Source organism: Thamnophis sirtalis, unplaced genomic scaffold (genome assembly GCF_051295495.1).
Source record: "Thamnophis sirtalis isolate CommonGarterSnake01/CBP01778 unplaced genomic scaffold, rThaSir2_p1.2 scaffold_1, whole genome shotgun sequence".
Taxonomy (NCBI): Eukaryota; Metazoa; Chordata; class Lepidosauria; order Squamata; family Natricidae; genus Thamnophis; species Thamnophis sirtalis.
Genome location: NW_028261381.1, coordinates 38,873,912 through 38,896,715, shown reverse-complemented (window position 1 = coordinate 38,896,715; position 22,804 = coordinate 38,873,912). Strand labels below are relative to the sequence as shown.

Sequence of the window (22,804 nt, the reverse complement as noted above, 5' to 3'; positions counted from 1 at the left end):
CCTCCCCAAAAATAAGGCTAATCACTTATTTCGGGCGTCAAAAGAAAATTAGACCCAGTCTTATTTTCGGGGAAACATGGTATGATCACTTAAGAGTAGATTTTTGTTTGGGAGGACTGCAAGATTTAATGGGTTCTAATATACTAAACCAATTTCTAATTGAGGAATCTTTTTTCAATAGCCTAATTCAGTCTTTTTCACCCCAAAACACATTAAAGCAGAACCAGGAACCTATTCTGCACCTATGCACACTTTCCCAGCTCTTGGGGACAAAAATCTTAACTTCTTACAGGATATTATCAAAATCTTATTAAGAATAAAAAATTTCAGAAGATGTTAAATGTTACTTTTAGGACAGGGGACTGATAGTTCATCACCAAAATAAAAACACTGTATAAATAGAAAACAGAGCTACACTACATGTTGTGCTGTTGACACTGCATGCATGAATTAATTCCTCTCCCCATTCCATTAGATTATATTTATCATTAAACTGCTATGCCACCCATCTTGCTCAGTTAAAATCACTATTTAAGACATTTTAACATAGAGCGAGGCCAACTAAATGACAGCAGTTAGCCAATTTGGCTTGTCTTGGAAAGCTAAACAGGGTTGGAGCAGACTAGCACTTGAATGGGAAAAAGCTGAGTTGTGGGTTTAACTATGAAGATGAAAAATCATACTAAAAGAAGACCATGGTAAACCATTTCTATATTTTTGCTACAAAGGATACATAAGCATGTTGATGAGGACTTCAGAATATTAGTTTGACTCAAAGGGGAATTCATCTCTTAAAAGCTTAGAATAAAGTTTTTTGAAGAAGACTTTCTCCTTGGTGAAAAGATAAAAACTGGAGATTCAGATATTTTAAATAAATCTGTCTTCCCTGACATGGTTGCCTTTCAGATTTGTAGATTTCAGCTCCAAGATTTCACTATACCACTATTACTAAGAATTCTGGGGAGTGAAATGCAGACATCTGGAGTTAGGGAGATTAGACCATTAAATTAATTGGATGCTATTTTTATTTATGCACAAAACTGCAGATCACTAATTCTATGGTTGGGCTGAAATAACAAAAGGAGGCTATTCCATAAATTTGTTTGATTGCAATATTTGTAGAGGATATTTGTAGCTCAGGGTTGAAATGAGGGGTCCCTGGTGCTTTCTGAGCTTGACTGTTTTCTTGCAGACATTTCATTACCCAAAATAGGTAACATCATCAGTGCAATGACATTACCTAGTTTGGGTAATGAAACATCTGCAAGAAAAGAACCAAGCTCAGAGCACCAACAATCCTTCATTTATTTGATTCAAAGGCATTAAGCATTAAAAAAATCAGCCTTTTTTCTACAATTTCAAATGTTAGATATTCACCTCAAACATGATTCTTGTACTAACCAGAATTTCTACTATTTTACATTTCTGATCTACCTTTTGTATATTAAAGGCAAGGACAGAGGGACTCATCCTGCAAGCCCCCTACAGATAAACATGGCAGAGCTGCTTTAAAATCAGATGAGAATGTGTTTATTACATGTGAATATATACAGACATTTATAGAAACAACAGCCTGATATAAAGGTGAGCTGGCTGTGCAAACCCCCCCTCTTCCACACACATACTTGAACAAGGATGATTACCATTCAGAGTAGTTTTCTCAGTAGGATATAGGGAGAAAGGAACTTAATGGCCCATGAATCAAGCCATTTGGCCATGTCTGCAAAGAGGTGTTTTTGTATAGTTATTTATCTAAGACAACTTAATGACTACACCGTCATCACTTAAAAGTTTGTTGGAAATATGCTCCTTCTTTGGAAATGGTGGGAAACAAGTCCATCTATATTTTGGGCAAGAAAGCAAATACAAATTGCTGGTTACCACAGAGAAAAATCCATGCTTTCTAAGAAGAAAAACATGAATGTAACAAGAAATGTTAATTTGTATTACCATACATGAAGGATGTTGTCAAGACCTAGAGCTTTTTCTCATGCTCCCAAAGATATGGTTTCCTACAAAGTAGAAAATCACTGCCTACCCAGCCTGTTTTGGCCATGCCTCCATATCAAGTTCACCAATATTGCTGTCCTCAAAATAATGTACTAATACAGATGGATTCGGAAACGGAACTAGTTAAAGATTGTATGATAAAGTGGGCTCAAAATATTGAAGAACCAATAATGTTGGACACATGAGAAAGAATATGGGTAAGAAATGTGAAATTCACACAAGCACAAAACCTGAGAGAAAATTTTTATAAGATGTTTTATAGAGGGCACTTAGATCCTAGAAAGCTGGCTTCTATGTATCCGAATGTACAGCCTAAATGTTGGAGATGTGGTTCTCTCGATGCTACATATTTTCATATATGGTGGACTTGTCAAAAGGTTAAGGCATTTTGGATAAAAATGTGGTGGATTATGCAAAATATCTTTAAAAGGAGGATAAAGTTTACTCCTCAGTTATTTTTACTAGGTATATGTACTGACTTTACAGCGGTAGAGACTAATTTGGTTCTACACCTAATAATGGCAGCAAGACTGTTGGTGGCGCAATACTGGAAGAAGGAAGACTTGCCTACAACTCAAGAATGGACATTGAAAGTTACAAACCTAGCCGAGATGGCTAAAATATCGGCATATCTTAAAGACCATTCAAATGAGAGATATAAACGAGACTGGAAAAAATGGATTGACTATATACAAAACAAATATGGGACTAAGAAATTACAGATAGCCTATGCTTAACATTAGGAACAATCTAAACTGCTCAAAGTTAGTGTAACAGGAAGAAGCTGAGTTCAATGCAGAGATGTTATTAACTTCCTTTTTTTTTATTTCTTTTGTCTTAATATATTTTAGACTGTGTTTGTTAAAAATCTATACCGTGTACGGGCTCTGGGAAGTCGGGGGGGGGAGGGAGGTGGGGTGCTAGGGGGGAGGGGGATATATAGTATGTGTTAGATTTTAAAGTAACGTGACTGCATTTGTATACTGCTGCTCTTTAATTCCACTGTAAAAATAGGATAAGCTGAATATATTAATAGATAGTAGAAATACACCGAAGGGAGGAGTAGAGGGATAGAAGAAAGAGGGGTAGAGAGGGTGGGAGAGAGGACTGGAGGGAGGGTGAAAAGGAAGGGAGGGAGTGTACCGGGAGAGGGGAGGGGAAGAGGGGGAGGGGAAGTAGGGTAGAGGAGAATGATGGAGGGAAGATGGAAAGTTGGAGGGGGGCGAAAGAAAGGGTGTATGGAGGGTCAAAGAGGTACATTGGGTCTCTATTTTGGGGGGTTTTGTTGACAAGAGGAATGGCTGTGTTTATTGTTTAATGTTATATGACCCCGGTTATGCACAGTATATATGTGACTGTACGAAAATGAAAATGGAAAATAAAAACACATTTACAATTTAAAAAAAAATACAATATTGCTGTCCTCACATGAGGCCAATAGATACTGTTGTTGGGCAAATTGTGGATCCCCGTCTGATATGTCCTTGGAAGATCTCTCTTAAGCTTTAAATTAATTGTAGCCAAAAGTGTTTGAGAAAGTCAGATTTTTTGCAAGTTATACAATATGTTCCTAATATCTACACAGCAGTTATAAGAGCAACAAATATTCTCTCCACTCCTAAGTTGCTCAACGCAAGATTGACCACAAGAAATTCAATATGTATGATCTCCTATTGAGGAACAACGATTCAGAATATAAATGGGTGATCTCCTGATCTCTTCTTCTGTGGAGAAAATTTCATTTGTTATAGTGCTGTCCGCACTCAGAGACACTCACCCACCATACGTCCTTTCATGGAAGGCCTAATATGAGCACATGTCCTCAATGACTTGCGTGCCAGGCTATTTGATGCAGGAGGAAGGTGATTCTATAGATAATTCCATTGTCAGAGAAAAGAAATGACACTAAGTTAAAATCTGAAATATTAGAAAGACTATACAGTAATATACGAAATTCATGTTTATATTAAAAGATAAACAGTGTCAAAAAGATAGAATTTATTTCAAAATTAAAACTGTGCAGGCTCTATTTAGTTATCAATTAAAGCTGTTTTTAGGCTGCCCAAATCATCAAGTCTCTAAACAACTCACAGCAGCAATATACTACACCAAAATTCCCCAATGTTTCTGGCTTTGTGGGCCAGGAGGGGGGTGGTTCTGTGCAAGCCTCCAGTAAGCATGCAACCATTCACACAGTTCCATTTGTACAAGCGCTGCTCACGCAAGTGAGACTCTGCATGTGCATGCACATTCACTGGCAATTTCTGTGGCCTGATTGCAATCCCCTCATGGGCCACTCATGGGCCACAGCCCCTGTACTAAGCAATAAAACAATAATAAATCTAACATCTAATAAGACATGGCAGAATTAAATGATAGTGTTCCAGTCGTAGAGCCATAATACTCTACATCATCAGAATGTTGAATATATCTCATATATGGGATGGGGTTGCACTGTCCTAGGAAGACACTATGTAATTTGGAGGTCCTCCTGGACTCATGATCCCTCCTCTGTTTCTTAACAGGTGACAGTCATGGCTAGAAGGGCCTTTGCTCATATTATGCACTAGTCCATCACCGTTTGGACTACTGTAATGCACTGTACATGGTGCTATCCTTGAAAAGTATCTGGAAGCTACAGTTGGTGCAGAATGTGGCAATGTGAGCAGTTATGGGCATTCATAGGGTTGCCTATGTAATATCCTGTTGCAAAATCTGCATTGGCTGTGTGTTTGTTTCCAAGTACAATTCAAGGTGGTGGCTATAAACTTTAAAGCCCTTTATGGTGGGGGCTTAGATTACTATTACTTTGATGCTTCCCAACAGGTCCAGCATGTTTCAGAGCCTGTAGTTCAAGAATTTTGACTGTCAGGGTCTAGGAAGAGATCCTTCTCTGCTGTTGGCTATACCTTGTGAAACATTTTACCTCCGGAGGTGAGGTTAACCTTCACTCTTTTGGCCTTGCAGAAGAACATTTAGACTCAGCTCTGCCAACATATTTTTCTATGGCTTTAATGCTCTCCTTTATTGTAAACCACCCAGACTCATTTCTACAGTGAGATAAGTGCTGTATAAACCTGATACTTAATTAATAAAAATCTAGGTATCTCTACCAATTAATGGCTTGGTCTCTGAATGCTCTTTGAAAGAACCAAAGTTCTTTCAACAACTTTCTAAATGTCAGGAGAGCAGAGATTTTATTTCTGGTAGGGGGGAATTCCACAGGGCAAGAACATATCTGAACCACAGTACTATACTACCATGGCAAATATACTTTAAGCTACTAACAATCATAACAACAGATAAAAAGAAGAAATGCATTAGGTAAGATTACAACGTACAACCACTGTTAGAATCCCAAGAGTCAGGTGCCAATGCCTAATGAAGCGCATAAGCAAATTTAAGCAGCACACTGATTGACTAAAATATTCACATTTTATGGAATACAGGAATCTAAAACAATACACAGGAATAGTTGCATTGACCTAGTTATTTCTCATAATTTTGTCCTTCAATATGCATATAACTGGGTTCACTTAATATAATAGTGCTGGGACTATGTTATTCTATAATAAATACAGTACTTTACAAAGAATGATAATTCTCAACAAGTATTGTCTGCAGGCACTTCGTGGGAAGGTAAATTCTATTTGAAGTAGGTGGCCTCATATCGTGTGAAATATATTGTTGTATTTCTTCAGTTTTCATTCATAATAGATCCACTCTTAAAACACCATTTCAAAATTTCTTTTGAAATTATTTGGAATTATTTTGGACTGATTTTTATAAAGAGTATGGTTAATGAACCAACCATGTAAAGCACGTGGATTCTGTTGCCTTAAAGGCAGAAACTTACACCTATTTTCCTGAACATGAAACAAGTCAAACAAGAATGCTTGGGGAACCCTCTTCTACCTCTGACCACAACCTGCATAAAATTCAGGGCACATAGAATTGCAGATGAGAAGCATCTGTGAGCTTATCTGTATTCACTCTGAGGAATTATTCCAATACTGTTATCTTTTGGGAAGATGAAGAAGCTCTTTCAAAGAAGAGATAGAAAACTTAGAAACATGACATTGAAGAAAATGATTTATGAACTGTAATCTGTGGTCCTTTGATGAGGAATTACTAACCTTCCCAATGGAATTTAGCAGAATGAGGAAAATACTTGGTGTTTGCCAAACAATCTTTGGCACTTTGTGAATATTTGTTTGATAGGCATGCAACCTTAAGAACCCAACTTTCTCTCCCCTGAAATAAACCCAAAGAGGGGGCTTATCTCAACTCCTATCATCCACCTACTGTCAATCCCATTTTGATTTTTAATTGGTTTTCAAAATAACCAATAATTTTAGAAGGGGTTATTGTCACAAATAGAAGATGGGCAGCCATAAAGGAAAGGTAAAGGTGAAGGCAAAAGTAACATTTAAAAAAATCACATAAAATTGCTTGTATGATTTCAAAATTCAAGGATTACCTGGTATGCAACTTATAGAAAGCAACTGGAAATTTTTCCCTACTTGTGTCAGCTCAAAGAAAGTTAACACTTTATTTCTCCCCATCAATTCAACTGAACAACAGTCAGTTCAGTCAGTTGTTCAGTTGTTCAATTCAATTGTTGCCAAGTTTATAATCTATCATAGTTCTTTTCAATGTAGATTTGCTGCAAATAAGAAAGTTATGCACTAGACCATTTCTATCTATATTTGTACCTCTGTATCTTGGCTATGGAAATGAGCTCCCTTTTCTCAAGTATTTTGCCAGGAGGTTCTCTAGGTAGCTCTTCTTAATACCTTGCAGTATCATTATGTTTTATCATTGCAATTCATCCTTTTCCTGAGAATATTCAAGCTGGAATCTAACAAGTACAACAGCCCTGTTGGGAAAAGTAGGCCACCAAAGCTTGGCAGGAATAGTATCTTGGCAAAGAAAATCTAAAACATTGTACAAACAAATTGGGCTTTGAGGGGGAAAAAAATGAATGCACCCACACCCAACCTTGAATTCTACTTGGCTTCCAAACACACAAATTTTTTAAAAAGTAATTGACTTGTAAACTTCTATAAGAAATTAATTAATATACTGGAAATAAAGAGGAGAAGTAAGAAAAGACTAGGCGTAATGATTTTCATTTAATCAATGAACTGCTGTTTTCAGAGGTCGGGAGGGATAACTGAGGTGTTCACTGATTTTATTTAGTTAATAAATTAATTGGGGGGAAAATGCTAGGATCCATAATGCTTTGATTTTGTCAATAAATTAATTGTTAAAAATTAAGGCAGGGAATAGCAGCTAAATTGTGCAGTGGATTTTATTTTGCTAAGAAGTCAATACCTGACTAGTTCCTATTTAAATACATTTTTTGTTAATACGGTTGAAATGGTCAGTTCCTACAACTGCTGTTCAAATTGTTCAGAACAGAATGAGTTTTATTTTACTTTATTTTTGCAAAATTCTAATGGGAAGTCAATGCTCAAATGAAAATTAGCAGGTGGCTTCACATTTTAAAATGATTTTTAAAAAAAACCTAAAACGGGTGAATAAAGAAGTGAGAAAATTGACACTGTATTTCGAAACTGTGCCTACATGTAGATATACCATTATTACCCTGCATATGATTTGGATAACAAATCAAAACTATCTTCTCTTGCTAATGATTACAGGACTTTCATAATGACTCAAGAAAATGCAGCCTCAATAAAACTAGAAAGATGTCTGAGGACTCGAGGCTACTGATTGCCAATTAATTTGAGATTTAAAAAAAACAACAGTGTTTCCTACTTAGTCATCAAACGGGGATTTTCCATCTAACCTCAATCAGGTATAACTTAGCAACATTTCTGAAATAAATAAATGATGAATCTACACTGTTTAATTTTTGGTAAACTTTCTGAGGCAGGGCTAATAACAAATGTATTTCTTCAATGCTAAAATTTTAAAATGTAATCATTCTCCGGGAAATGGCAATTTAAATTAATAAGTGAACACCAGCATGTGCAAAATATTTTGAATCACACTATTTAAAACTGGAAATGCCTCTACTTTGAGAAATGCTTTGGTTTGAATGCAAATACAGCTGTTCTGAAGGTAGAATAGGCTGACTCAAAGCAGTTCTCTCTGATTATGAAACATTTCAAGTACAAAACACATCTGGAAATTACAAACAAAATATATTTCACATACAAAACAGTTTAAAGTGAAACATTTTCACCTGCCTAGTAGTAGTACTTGACAGATACAAATATATTAAGCTAGCTTAAATTATTAACTTGATTTGATTCAGGCGTTCTACAACTTTGAACTATAGAAAGCTCTTAATGGGGGGGGGGAGATAAAAACACAGTACAAAATAGTTTTGGGGGTCACATAACTAGTGACCTTGGCAGAGTTTCCTTCATTACCAGAAGTCACCAGACAAATTATTTGGACAATTAAGAATAACCATGCACCACTCATAGAATCAAGAATCTATGCAAGGGGTGTCGAACTCAATTTCATTGAGCGCCACAAAAGGATTGTGTTTGATCTGTGGGGGGAAGGGGTAGGGTGGACATGGCCAGCTAGACATCACTCATGTCGGGAGCGCTTGTGGTGGCCTGAGTACCTGCAAAAACAGGCTCCCAAACTCCATTTTAGACTGGGATGGCCTCCTCCAACCCTCTGCCAGCGAAAACAGTTTGGGAGGGCTACACATGGCCTTCTCAAGCTCCATTTTTGGCTGGGATGGTCTCCTGCAACCTTCTGCCAGCAAAAATGAAGCTCGAGAGGGCCATGTGCCATTTTCCAGTGGCAGTGACATTGCAGGCCAGTCCTTTGCTGTTTCCAGAGCAGCCCCAGGGGCCAGATCTAAACACCCCTTGGGCCGGATCCAGCCCACGGGCCTTGAGTTTGACACCCCTGATCTATATCAATCCTTTCAATATCTGGACTGGCTGAAGATTCCCATGCTGAATAAATAAATATAAGGTCTCATATGTCTTACTCTTCGTTATAGAAACCTATAAAGTTAGATTACAGTGAATTGTTTCACTGGTTCCCACTGGCAGAGCTCTCCTGCTTTTTAGATAAACCTATTAGTCTCTAAGATGGTCTTATATGATCCAGGACAGCTTATTTATTCAGACTCTTATGGTGTCCCATTAGCTTACATTGAGCCATATTATATTTTGTGTACAGGTAGTCCTTGACTTACAACCACAATTGAGCCAAAACATTATGTTTTTAAGTGAGACATTTAAGTGGGTTTTGCCCCATTTTATGACATTTCCGGCCACAGTTGTTAAATGAATCACTGCAATTGATAAATTAATAACATGATTGTTAAGACAATCTGGCTTCCCCATTGATTTTGCTTATGAGAAGGTCCCAAAAGATGATCCACACGACCCTGGGACACTGCAACCATCATGAATATAAGTCAGTTGCCAAGCGCTGGAATTTCGATCACATAACCATGGGGATGCTGCAATGGTCATAAGTGTGGAAAATGGTCATAAGTAGCTTTTTTCAGTGCTGTTGTAACTTTCAACCATCACTAAATGAACTGTTGTAAGTCGGGGACTACCTATATATGCCACGTGGGATCTATTTTATTATTTGTTTGTTTGTTTGTTTATTGAATTCATATGCTCAGAGTCCAAGGTCTCTTCCAGGCCCTGTGATTGTATGAGTCACTTTTCAGAGAGAGATGGATGGCATAGAAATTAAATACATAAAAATAAATAAGCAAAACTACTCCATATTATTCAGGTCATTTATTATTATTATTATTATTATTATTATTATTATTATTATTATTATTATTATTATTATTATGCAATTGTATCACAGCGGCCAGTTGTTTCGCCGGATTTGGCATTGGTTACTAGTCGGGCCCCACCCAGGGGCCTAGGACGTCGTAACGTATTTTCGTAATATGCGTGCAGATCCAAGCAGTGCGGCTTTTTGCATTTGACTGATGGTGATTTTGTCAATTTTTAACTGTTTTAAATGTAATTCCAGTGCTTTTGGAATAGCACCCAGTGTGCCAATTACCACTGGAATTATCACTGCTGGTTTGTGCCATAGTCGTTGAATTTCGATTTTTAAGTCCTGGTATCTTACGATTTTTTCATGTTCCTTCCCGGCGACCCTGCTATCACCTGGTATTGCGATGTCTATGATTGTGACCTTATTTTTCTCAACCAGTGTGATGTCTGGTGTATTATGCGCCAGTATTTTGTCGGTTTGTATACGGAAATCCCACAAGATCTTGACCATCTGATTTTCGGTGACTTTTTCAGGCTGATGTTCCCACCAGTTTGTTGCTGTTTTAATATTAAAAATTTTGCACAAATTCCAATGGATCATTTGCGCTACTGAATTGTGCCGCAATTTATAATCAGTCTGCGTGATTTTTTTACAGCAGCTGAGTATGTGATCAACAGTTTCATCAGCTTCTTTGCAAAGTCTGCATTTGGCATCATCAGAGGATTTTTCGATTTTGGCCTTAATGGCATTTGTGCGGATAGCTTGTTCTTGCGCAGCCAGGATTAGTGACTCTGTTTCTTTCTTTAATGTACCTGTTGTTAACCATAACCAAGTTTGTTCACTGTCCACTTTATCTTTTATTTTTTCCAGAAATTGGCCATGCAGTGCTTTGTTCTGCCAACTCTCCATTCTTGATTTTATCACATCTTTTCTGTATTCTTGTTTCGTCTGTTGGGCCTTCAGTAGATTTTTGTTCTTTACTTCGATTAATAGATGTTCTTGACTTTCTTTTAAATAATCAGCCAGTGCATGTTTTTCTTCTTCAACTGTTTGCTTCACTTGTAATAATCCTCTGCCACCTGATTTTCGGGGCAGATATAGTCTATCAGTATCACCACGTGGATGTAAACTGTAGTGCATTGTCATTAGTTTCCTGGTTTTTCGGTCCAAAAGGTCCAAATCAGCTTGTGTCCAGTTAACTATACCAGCTGTGTATCTTATAACTGGTATTGCCCAGGTATTTATGGCCTTGATTGTATTTCCACCATTCAATTTAGATTTCAAAATTTTCCTAACTCTGTTGGTGTACTCTCGCCTGACAACAGTTTTTACTTCTCCATGCTTGATGTTATCCAACTGCAGAATGCCTAAGTATTTGTAGGCTTCATTTTCTTTGCATTTAATTAATTGGCCATTGGGCATTTCAATTCCCTCACATGCAGTGATTTTGCCCCTTTTTATGGATACAGTGGCGCATTTTTCCATGCCAAACTACATTGAAATATTGGTGCTGAATACTCGGACTGTGTTTGTCAATGATTGGATTTCTATTTCTGACTTTCCATAGAGTTTCAAATCATCCAAATTTTTTCAGCTTCTTTGGCTGTTTGGTAGCCTAATTTCATTTTTTTAAGATTACTGATAGTGGGATCATTATTATTATTATTATTATTATTATTATTATTATTATTATTATTATTCAGCTCCTCCTTGAATTATGCTTTTGATTAAAAAATTAAAGGGTGAAAAGAAAATTCCAGCAATCCCCTTTTTTCCTTACATCTTTCTCCCTGCCAGAGGTGGGTTAACCGGTAGTGATAATTGGGCATGGGTCACCGAACCAGTGGCGACAGCTGGCTGGCCACACCCCTGAACTGGCCCGCTCCAACACTTGCCCTGCCTCACCTTCACCACGTGCATCCACAGAACTGCCTCCTCCTGCCTACACACAGGTAAGCATTTGTGCTAGCCTAGCCCCCTCCCCCAGCGGCCAGCATCTCCTGAAGTTCCGACACTCCCCCTTTGAGCTCCAAACAGCAGGCAGGGCAGCAGCGGTGAACTCTCAGTACTTTTTCCACTGGCGGGAAAAATGCTGAGGGGGATCCTCGCTGCTACCGCCAGGGCGCTGCCAGGGCAAGCAAGAAAAAGAAAGGGACTGGAGAAAGAAAGGAGGCATATGATAAAGCAGTCCCTGCTGCCAAGGGGAGCACCCCTCCGGAAGTCGTCTTGTCACTGATTAACCACCACTACCCTGCCATCCTTTCTTCGGAACTTGTGACCAGGTAACTCAGGGGAGGAATGGGAGGGAAAACAGCAGGAGGAAGGTGGACGGAGAGAGAGGGGGGTAATGTGGGTACTGCTACGGCATGCATCTTACTGCGCCCACCCAAACAAGGAGACACCGGCCACAAACGCCCACCCATGTTCAAACCAGCCTGCCTCCTCTCTCTGGTCAATCGGTCAGTCCGGCATGCACCAGTTAGAGAATCCCCAGGCGCTGATCCTTAGCAGTGCCCCCTGCCAGCTGCAGTAGGACCCCCACTTGTACTTCAGCATTGAACAGTCCATGCCCCGCCATACAAACACACAGCCCACGCTTGCCCTGGTGCACCCTGGTGGTAGCAGCCAAGCAGGAGGAGAGGGGCCAGAGAACAAATCAGGCGTGGCACACTCAGAGCTGCCACGTCTTCACAACAACTGAGGACAGAAGAGGCACCTCTTCCATCCTTGGCTTTTGCGAAGAAGCAGCAACTCTGGATGCGCCATGCCCACTTCATTCTCTTTGAGAACCGTTCTCTCCCAGCACAGGCTCTCTGGAGGGGGAGGGAAGGTCTCTCCCAAGACCGGCTTCTTTCCTACCCTCCTGCAGCATCAGTCCATAAGGGGAGGGCACGGACCATTTGGCACTGAGGCATAAGCAACCGTGGTGACGGGGAAAGCGAGGCTTCTTTGACAGCCTCCCAGCTGGCAAAACAGAAATTTTCGCTGGTTTGGTGGGCGTGGCTAGTGGGCATGTGACTGAGTGTGTGTGTGTATGAGTGATGTCAAGTTTTCCATGCCCACTCTGTCACCTGTCCCCTCACTTAGCCATGCCCACCAAACCAGTAGTAAAAAAATTTAGAACCCACCACCGCACCTTGCTGACAAAATGCTTTGAAAGTTTAGGGTGGGGAAATCTGAAAAGTGTATTTAGAAACAAGTTTCAGAATGAAAAGAAATGTACAAGGTATTTACATCTCAGCTTCATTATTACAGCAGTGTAGATATGGGAAACTGCTGAATAAGTTAGGGTAGAATTTCCACAAGTGAAAGGCCTTACCAAATTTTAGAAGTTATTTTAGAGCATTTTCAGAAATCGTTATGAGATCATATAAATATGTATTCCACTTTTGCTGAAGTGGAAATGAATCTGAAAACAATGAATTCTTACACACACTCCTCTATTTTTTTTAAAAAAATGATATGCTTAAAAACTGTTTGCATTGTGCAGGGTTATAAAGTAAGGGTATGCAAACATCTCTCACTACGCTACACTACGAAGTGTTACTAGCCAACTCTATGACAAGTTCTTACTTTTGCAATTCTTTCACCAGTCATTATGAAATATTGCAACAAGAAGAAAAGCTGTTGCCCTAATTAAGCTACTGCTACTGGTGTTTAATTTTCAAAAACAGATCAGAATTATTTTGGCTAAATAATTTTGCTATGTGTTTGCTATTAGCAAAATAAACCCAGTTAACTATAGGATGACTTTCTATACACATACCTTTCACTTGTATCTAGTATCCTAAAACAAATCAGAAACTTTATTCATTAATACCATTGAAATACAGATAGCCATTGACTTATAACAGTTCATTTAGTGACCATTCAAAATTACATCAGCCCTATAAAAATGACTTATGACTGGTTTTATCACTTGTGACGATAGCAGCATCCTCCTGGTCAATATTCAGCACTTGGCAACTATTTATAACAATTGCAGTGTCCTGGGGTCATCCCTTCTTGTGAGCTTTTGACAAGCAAAGTCAATGGGGAAGTCACATTCACTTAGCAACCATGTTACTAACTTAACAATTGCAGTGATTCACTTAAAAACTATAACAAGAAAAGTGGCAAAATGGGGCAAAACTCACTTAACAAATGTCTCACTTAGCAACAGAAATTTTGGGTTCAACTGCAATAGAAAGTATCATTTATAAATTTTGTGTGAATAATTATCAACAAAAAAAAGAAACTTCCCATTTCAACTAAAACTACAAGATTTTTTTTATCCACAAGTGAAGAAGCAAACAACAACAGTTGGTGATAGTTTGTTCCAAAAACAGGCATATAGCTATATGGCAATCTTTTCTTAAAATTATGAAAATACATGCTGCAAACTTTGTCTATGGGTATTACAAAAATTTAGCCCTGCAGCTGCCGACCCATGTTTATTTAAATGTGCTTCAGACTTCAAATGAAATTAACCTGGTTTAGTCCACAATTCTAGCCATGACTTTTATGCTGGATTTTAAATTCATTTTAAATACGTTATTTCCTAGCTATAATTCTCCATCCCTAATGTGTTTATGGGCTTTGATTTTTATGAGATATCCAGCAAGTATCAAATACTAGAACAGCAGCCGTAACAGTCAGAGTAACAAGTTTTACTATGACAGTTTTTTAAAAGAAGGCATATATTCTGGTTGTCATAATACCTGTGCTTTAGTGATTTTATATAGTGATGAAGTCTGCTTATCAAATAGTACTCGGGTTTGCTTTATGTATTAAATTATGAATAATAGTTATAGCAAACCACTAATTTTAAATTAAGTCTCACTAGTGATCTAATTTCTTTCACATATCAATCACATAATAAAAATGAAGATTCATTATGGCATCTCTCTCTCTCTCTCTCTCTCTCTCTCTCTCTCTCTCTCTCTCTCTCTCTCTCTCTCTCTCTCTCTCTCTCTCTCTCCCCCCCCTCTCTTGTGCATATACCCAGGCACACACACACAATTTCCAAAATGACATTGTATTAAATATTATCTCTGTTTAAAGCTTCAATTGTGGGGGGGGGGGGAGTCTGCCAACAGAAGGGATATTTTAGCTCTGAATAAATGGATTAGAGTACTTCCAAACTTAACCCTGACAAAGCTAAGCTTATTTCCCATGGGCCTCTACAAACAAGGTCCTGTCTTGCAGCTCTATAAAAGGTGGATTTACAAGAAGCAAAGATACCAAGGGGGTAGTACAATACATTCTGGGAGGGCTAGGTTGCGTAGTTTTTGAATGGTCACAACCCTGTGACAACCATTTTATGATAGCATCCATAACACGATATCAAATTTCAAGTGGCCCTAAAACTTTACTTGTCCTATCCTACAAAAAGTACTCAAAGATTGTTATTTAAGATCTTCAGTTACAGCCAAGCTGCTGTAGATAGAAGCATTTCTTATACACAGTGAGATAGTGTAATTTAGAGCTTTAAAACCATTTTTAAGAAGGGACTCACATACAATATGCTACAATAATTCAACCACAAGATCACTGTCAGCTATCTCTGTACAGGTAGGGCTCTACTGGCAGCAGTTCATTTAGTGACTTTTCAAAGTTATAAAAGCACTGAAAAAGCTGATTTATGGCCTTTTTAACACTTAACAACAGCTGCAGCAACCCTGTGATCAAAATGTCTTACTCAGCAACAAAAATTTTGGGCTCAATTGTGGTCGTAGGTTGAGGACTATCTGTTTACAGTCAAAAGGAATGGTCTTCAGGAATGTAGCTTGCTAGAACCTTCAATATGCACAATGCTATGCTACCTACAAAGATTTGTCACCAGAGCCACACAAGGTTGCATGAATGAAAATCAGAATTCATTCAACATTCAGAATTAACTAAAATGTTTACAGAGAAAAAAAATGGTAACAAGTAGATATGGCAACCAGTTAAACATATTAAATATTTGCAGCATATATAGACTTTGCTGAAATTGAACTGTAAAATTAAAATGTCAAGACTGTAACCCTTCCAAAGCATCTGCCATAGTGCAAAGCAGGTACTTAGGCTATACGTCTTTGTTCTTCTGAAAAGGGAAAACCCAATGTCACACCTCATAGGAGGTGATAATAAGTAAAATAAAATCAAGCTAGTTTAAAACTCTTATGTGACATGACATTTAATTCATGCGCTTTTAATCTATAGCTCACAAGTGGATAGCTTTCTTTCTAGAGATGATGCAAATTGCAGGTATGAAGATGGAAATATTAACCTATGTTCTACTTTCATCTTGAAAGTACTTTAAAAATTACAACCACATGTTTCACTATGATTCAAAAAACGCCTTACTTTTGACACTTTTAAAGCATTGCATTTGATTTTGCTTATACAAGATAGCATCTTCATTTTCCAAAGAGCCGTTTCTGTTAAGATTTTAGATAATTTTTAGTCTCTTAAATAAGATTTACTGTAGAACATAAAAACAAACAATATATTATCTTATATTATCCCCAGGTCACCTCCATTTAATAGCAGAGAGTTGCTTTTAAAATTTTCATTTACAGAAAAAAATAGTGCTTCATTTGGAAATGAAACTTCTGCCCTATCATAGCTAAAAACCACTACCAAGAAGCCTTCAACCATGAGGAATAAATTAAGGAAGAGGGGGGAAAGGGGCTGTGGAAAAAAGCATAAGAGAAAACATTAAGTTCCCTGGTTTTTAATTCTCCTCCATTCACAAAAAAGGCAAGGAATTGAATGTAAGATCTAAAAAATATGAAGGACAATACATCATATCATCCAAGATTTAATTGCAAGAAGTCCTCAATTTAGAAACATTCATTTAGTGACCATTTGAAATTAGAACAACACTGGAAAAAAGCGACTTATAACCATTTTCCCATTTAACAACCATTGGGGCATCCCCATGGTCACATGGTCAAAATTCAGAAGCTTGGCAACTGGTCCACATTTATGAGGGCTTCAGTGTCCCCAGGTCATGTGTTCACTTTTTGCGAGTTTCAGACAAGCAAAGTCAATAGGGAGGCCAGATTCACTTAACAATCATGTTACTAACTTAACAACTGCAGGGTTACAATGCAGGCTATTGGCTGCCTGCAATTTGGCAGTTCAAATCTCACCAGGCTCAAAGTTAACTCAGCCTTCCTTCCTTCCAAGGTCAGTAAAATGAGAACCCAGATTGTTGGGGGCAATAGGCTGACTTTGTAAACTCCTTAAAGAGGGCTGTAAAAGCAGTGTGAAGCGGTATGCAAGTGCTACTGCTATTGTGGCAAGAAAGGTTGTAAAATGGGGCAAGACTCATTTAAACAGTCTTGCTTAGCAATGTAAATTTGGAGCTTAATTGTGGTCCTTAGTGGAGGACTACCTATACATGTGTTCCTGTTTTCACACCCAGCCCTGTTAAATAAAAAAGAGGTATGTTCATTTGGCAATTACTAAACATTTGGGCTACCCCATAGAACACAGAATATGTGCAGATCACCCCTTCTCAGTATCTATATAGATCTGGAGGAAATGTATGGAAAAGGTTAAGCAACATTAGCCATGAAAGCCAGCTGGGACAGTGGTGGGATTCAAAATGTTTTTCTATCAGTTCTGTGGGCATGGCTTGGTGGGCATGGTGTGGCTTGGTGGGCGTGGCTTGGTGGGCATAGCAGGGGAAGGATACTATAAAATCTCCATTCCCTCCCCACTCCAGGGGAAGGTTACTGCAAAATACCCATTCCCTCCTGATCAGTTGGGACTCAGGAGGCAGAGAATAGATGGGGGTGGGGCCAGTCAGACGTGGTATTTACCGGTTCTCTGAACTACTCAAAATTTCCGCCAACGGTTCTCCAGATCTGGTCAGAACCTGCTGAATACCACCTCTGAGCTGTGGGATTTTAGATCTGTCACTCTCTCAGCCTAACATACTTCACAGGGTTGTTTTTGTTGGGAAAATTGGAGCACAAAGTATTAGATATGTCCATTGCCTGAAGTTATTTATAAAGCAATCAAAGTGGGATATAAATCAAACAATCAGAGCATGGGAAACAAGTATTTGAGTCAGGTACTGCTACAATCAGCAGTATTGGAAAGGAAGAATGCCAAACCTATTCAGTTTGTGATCCTTCATTTACATGCAAGTAAAACACAACTAAAAATGTCTCTTAAACCCGTATTATTAAAACACAACTTATAACTAGGCACCAGAGAATGGAGGAAATATACACGCATTAGGGAAATCTTCAGTATTTTTGTTGCCTTATCTTGGAAGTTCTGGAGCTTTGGGAGGAGATAGAGACAATAAGTTGAAAACTAAATTAAACAGTAGCACCAAAGGAGTGTAAATAAACATGCATATTTGTGCCTGGTAAAATGAATATTTGAACATTAAAAACGACCAGGAACATTTTCTTGGATATATTTAGGTATTAAATATTTAACAGTTATTGCCTAATAATCAGGAATCATGTTTCATTATTAAACAGCAGTAGTGTATAACAACTCTTTTTAAAGGCATATTGCCAATGGATGGTTCTCACTTCATTTTCAAAATCCCAGAAGATTACTCACTCTTCGAGAAAGTAGCATTGCCAGTAAACACGTGCAGTTCTGGACATACCTACGCCTCTGAATCAAAGCCAGAAACATGTGAAAGCAAATCACTTTGTTTCCACACAAAATATGTTAGAATTGACTCGAGAGTTATGGGTTTTATAACTGCAGAGGATAGATTACAGAAAAGAGAGCAACGTGATGTAACTTCAAAGAGATTAAAATGTATTTGCATTTATAAATGCTGTGAAGAATATTGGAAGCACTTCTTTACACTTTTTCATCTTTTCCATTTTTAACCTTTTTTTTTTCCTTTTCTTGCATCTTTTTGGCTTTTTCTCCTTTTCTAATATTTTGTGTTAAGCTTTTATATTTTGGTTTAAAGATTTCAATTAAAAACTGTACATTTAAAAAAAGTGCTAGAATTGAGTGTAATCCGGCACTAAACCACTTGGTGGTTGCTTTTCAGCCTTTCAGAATAACACAGTTGGGCGGGGGGGGGATCTACTATACACTGCAGAATAACTACTGTACATGTTTCCATATAATTCAAAATACCCTCCCACGATTGTACACACATGTTGCAATTCTAAAAAAAACCTGAAACCTATCTCTGATGATGGTTGTTGGAAAAGAACAAGAGACCTCCATTCTCTTCATACAAGGTAACATATTTTTCAAGATATAATCCTCTTGATCTGAATCATGTGCATACAATTTCATACAATCTCCTGAATGTGATCTGAATCACATGCACTAAACTCAATTCTAATGTCCCAAAACAGGGAAAGAAACTAGTTTACCCTCATCCTAATATTATTTTTTGTCCAAGTTCATACTAACACGGTAGACTTTACCTGGTGATTCAGGATAAAAGATCAGGTGAATCAGGACATAAGATTGAATCACAGACTTCTGTAAATTGGGTCTAACTAACTGCCAAGCATACGATAAAATATACTTAGCGTTTGAGGTTTGAGCGTCTTTTACGCCGCAAATTAGCTGTTCTAACAGTGCGTCATCCAGATCAGGGAATTTGCAATGGATAGCTGCATTTCTTAAAGCGGCCACATATTGGCTCACCGTCTGTCTCCCCTTGAATACACTGGCGGAAAGCGTACCACCTTGCGTAACGGGACGGTTTTGGAGCATAGTGGCCTTTTAGCTTTGCTAAGAGAGTGTCCCACCGTACTGTAAAGACTTGAGCTGGTGCAGCTAGAGCTTGGGCAGTAGCAAACATCTTAGGCCCGCAAGAATTAAGAAAATACCCCCGTCGTCTTTCATCTGATATATCTTTAAAGTCATTTCCGAACAGGAAACATTTGAACCTTTCAATAAATGACTCCCAAGATTATCTCTCAGGCATGAAGGCAGCGAACGGGGCGGTAGTCGCCATCATAAAGATAAATTCAATTATTTTAAGGACTTATAGGATTGACGCTATTAATTGAGGGGAACTTTTTCCTCAGTATCCCACCTTCGTCGCATTATGACCTGGTTACTAAGGTCTGATCTCCATGCACCCACAATCACATTACCACATGTTGATCAGTCAGCAACTAGCCCACATTTACATTTTATGCCATGCCTATTTAAAAGTAAACTTGGGGTTGTGAGAAAGAGGACATTATAATATAATTTGTTTATATAATGTTTAAAAGCCTGCACTTCTGATCACTAAATTCCAAAGCAGTAACTTACAAGAGATCAGAAAGAAATGGAGCTTTTATTATAATAAAAAGGTAAATGTTTCCCTGTCCACTTGTATCCGACTCTAGAACATAGGGCTCACCTCCGTTTCTTGGACTTGAATAGTAAACAATATCATCTTCTGACTGGAAATATAAAATTCCAATCCATTTCCATATGCTCCTACCCAGTTAAACAATAATTGATTCATTAAATGCTTTTACTTTGTTGAGATTTTCCTTGTTTATGCTGCTTACATTCATGCTGCCGCTGTAATTTCCTTTGCAGCTTCAGGTTTATTTCCCTGCATGGTCAGATCAGTAACCAGGCATCAGAAGGTTTTTTTTAAAAAAATTCAGCTGCATCATAAATACCATTAGCACTCTGTGAATCAAATGGACAGTCAAGATAATCATCCAACACAATATTGTTCAATCACTTTATCTTGCCTGTCCATTTGGTTCTCTTGGTAATCTCAAAAGTGTTTTTTTCTTCAAAAGCAACTGGATTGTTGATTCTTTTCTTGAGGAAGAAAAAGAAAAAGTTTCACTTCTCATCCAAAAAGCTTCATCAGTTCTGATGGCAGGAGGATAGAAGGATAGGTACTGACACTTGAGACTGGATGGTGGGGGGATGGAAGGATAGGTTCTGATAGGCTCCCACCACCATCCAGTCTCAACTGTCAGTACCTATCCTTATATCCTCCCGCCATCAGAACTGATGAAGCTTCTTGGATGAGAAGCAAAACGTTTTCTTCTTCCTCCTCCTCAAGAAAAAAGCACCTTTGAGCAACTATGACTTAGACGACCGAGATTCTCCACAGACATTTTCCCTTGGTTATATCCTGGAGTGATTTATCATTGCCTACTCCCTATGCAATACAAATTATGTCTTAGTTGCTATCACTAAAGTGATCATTCATTTGTAACATCTTCCTACGTCACTACTGCCCAATATTGGGATAATGTTCATATCTTGGGCAACCCTAATAGAAGTATATACTCTTGGCATACCCACAGCGTGCCTCGTCTCTTTCTCATAGGAAGTCTCTGCCCTCCCATGAGGAGGCAGCACAGAATGATTTGTAGACTGAAGTCTCAGGGTGTGTGTGTGTGTGTGTGTGTGTGTGTGTGTGTGTGTGTGTGTGTGTGAGAGAGAGAGAGAGAGAGAGAGAGAGAGAGAGAGAGAGAGAGAGAGAGAGAGAGAGAGAGCATGTATGTGTGTATCCTCAAAGATAAATAATAGGGGGAGAAAAAAGATTGCGTGCATTATAGTTATTAAAATTAAAAGCTGGGGGAAAGGCCACATTTGGTAACTAGACATAACTATTGAAATGAAGTCAATCTTTGATCTTATCATTAAATCTAGACTATATAACAATATATTATATCATTTTCTCATTTACAGAACACAGAGACTTTCAAAAATAAATAGCAAACTCAACCCCCTAGGGGAAAATGACCCATAGTTTGAGAACTCCTGACCCATGGCACAAGTCCAATGCCTTTGAAGAAACTTAAGCTCTTAGGCTACACATTGCTTTCACAGGAGAAAAACTGCCACCACAATGGCTCCTTCTCCAGCTACCTTCTAAACAGGAAGTCTAAAGCTTTTCATCACAGCCAGCCATGGAAAAACTACAATAAGCAACTAAACGAGGAGGAAAATGTTCCAAGACAATAGTTTATATGAATCAGCTCTTTGTCCTTGTGGTCTGCTCATCTGGTTGTCAATCACTGAACTTGCCAGGAGGAATGAATTTTGGACTCAGAAATGTCCTTTACATGAAAGATGTAGCACACATGTTGTTGCTATGACTGTTCCAATGACAGTTGCTAGTTCTAAGGGTTCCATAAGCTAGAGATATCATCAGTTGCAAAACACACAGGGAAAATTCAGTAGCACATCATCAAGACTAAACAAATCCCCAAACAATCACATTTTGCATTGATGCTGAAAAGGGGATACACTTTCATTAATCTAATCTGGTTAGATTAATGAAAGAAAATAGGTAAGTAAGCAGATCCACACCATCCACACCAGGCGACCCCCTCCCTTCAAAGCACCACTACTTTTAATATGCCTGTATAAAGCAATGGAGGTAAAATTCATTGTATATTGATGATATGCTATTTGTGGGACACTATGATGTCACAATTTTACTGATGTACTTGTATCATTTCTGAGACTTCTTCAGTTCTGGAAGTGGCTCCTGCATACTCATAGCTCATTCACAGAGGTCTCTGTTAATTGGCTATATCAGAAGAGACACCTTAAGTAACATGAAGTGAAACTTACTGGTAACTTTCTCTTTTTAGAAGAAGGGCACCCTGTTCCTGGGGAAAGTCAACATGTTGACAAGCAGATAGGATTTACAAAATTCTCCTCTGAGGCAAACAACACCCAGCGAGGTCAAAGGAAGATACATCAATACTGCTATTATTTTTGTGGGTTTTTTTTTAATAATTAAAAAGCAATAAAGAATGTATGTGAAGATATTATTTGCAGCACTTGGATTATGTCCAATAGATATAGATATCAGGCTTCAAACCTCCACCAACAAAAACCTCTGACTAAACTACTGCTCCCAAGAATCCCTTCTCTATAATTGCATTCTTGTATCTCTTTCAACTCTGTCTATTGACATCACTGCTCTTAACGACTGGTGAAGCATTTCAGAGAGCCCTAATCAGGAACTGGGGCTGTTACCCCAATAACAGCACCCAGTTTTTCAACAGTTGTCCTACTTAAACCCTGCCCCCCTCCGTACTCAAGGCATCACTGGTTCCTCTTCAGTCTCTGAATGAGTCTTCAG

The 22,804-nt window shown here is 38.3% G+C and overlaps 1 protein-coding gene across 6 annotated transcripts in view; it reads right to left on the bottom strand.

Moving 5' to 3' along the window:
• QTMAN (queuosine-tRNA mannosyltransferase) overlaps window positions 1–22,804 on the bottom strand; it is a 245,334-nt gene that overhangs the window by 200,861 nt on the left and 21,669 nt on the right. For 3 of the 6 annotated variants that reach the window (XM_087710840.1, XM_087710853.1, XM_087710867.1), the window contains exon 2: window positions 3,788–3,878. The exons of the other annotated variants lie outside the window; for them this stretch is intronic. The gene's annotated coding sequence lies outside the window, so the exon portion shown is untranslated. The remainder of the gene's footprint in view (window positions 1–3,787; window positions 3,879–22,804) is intronic. 6 annotated transcript variants of the gene reach the window in all.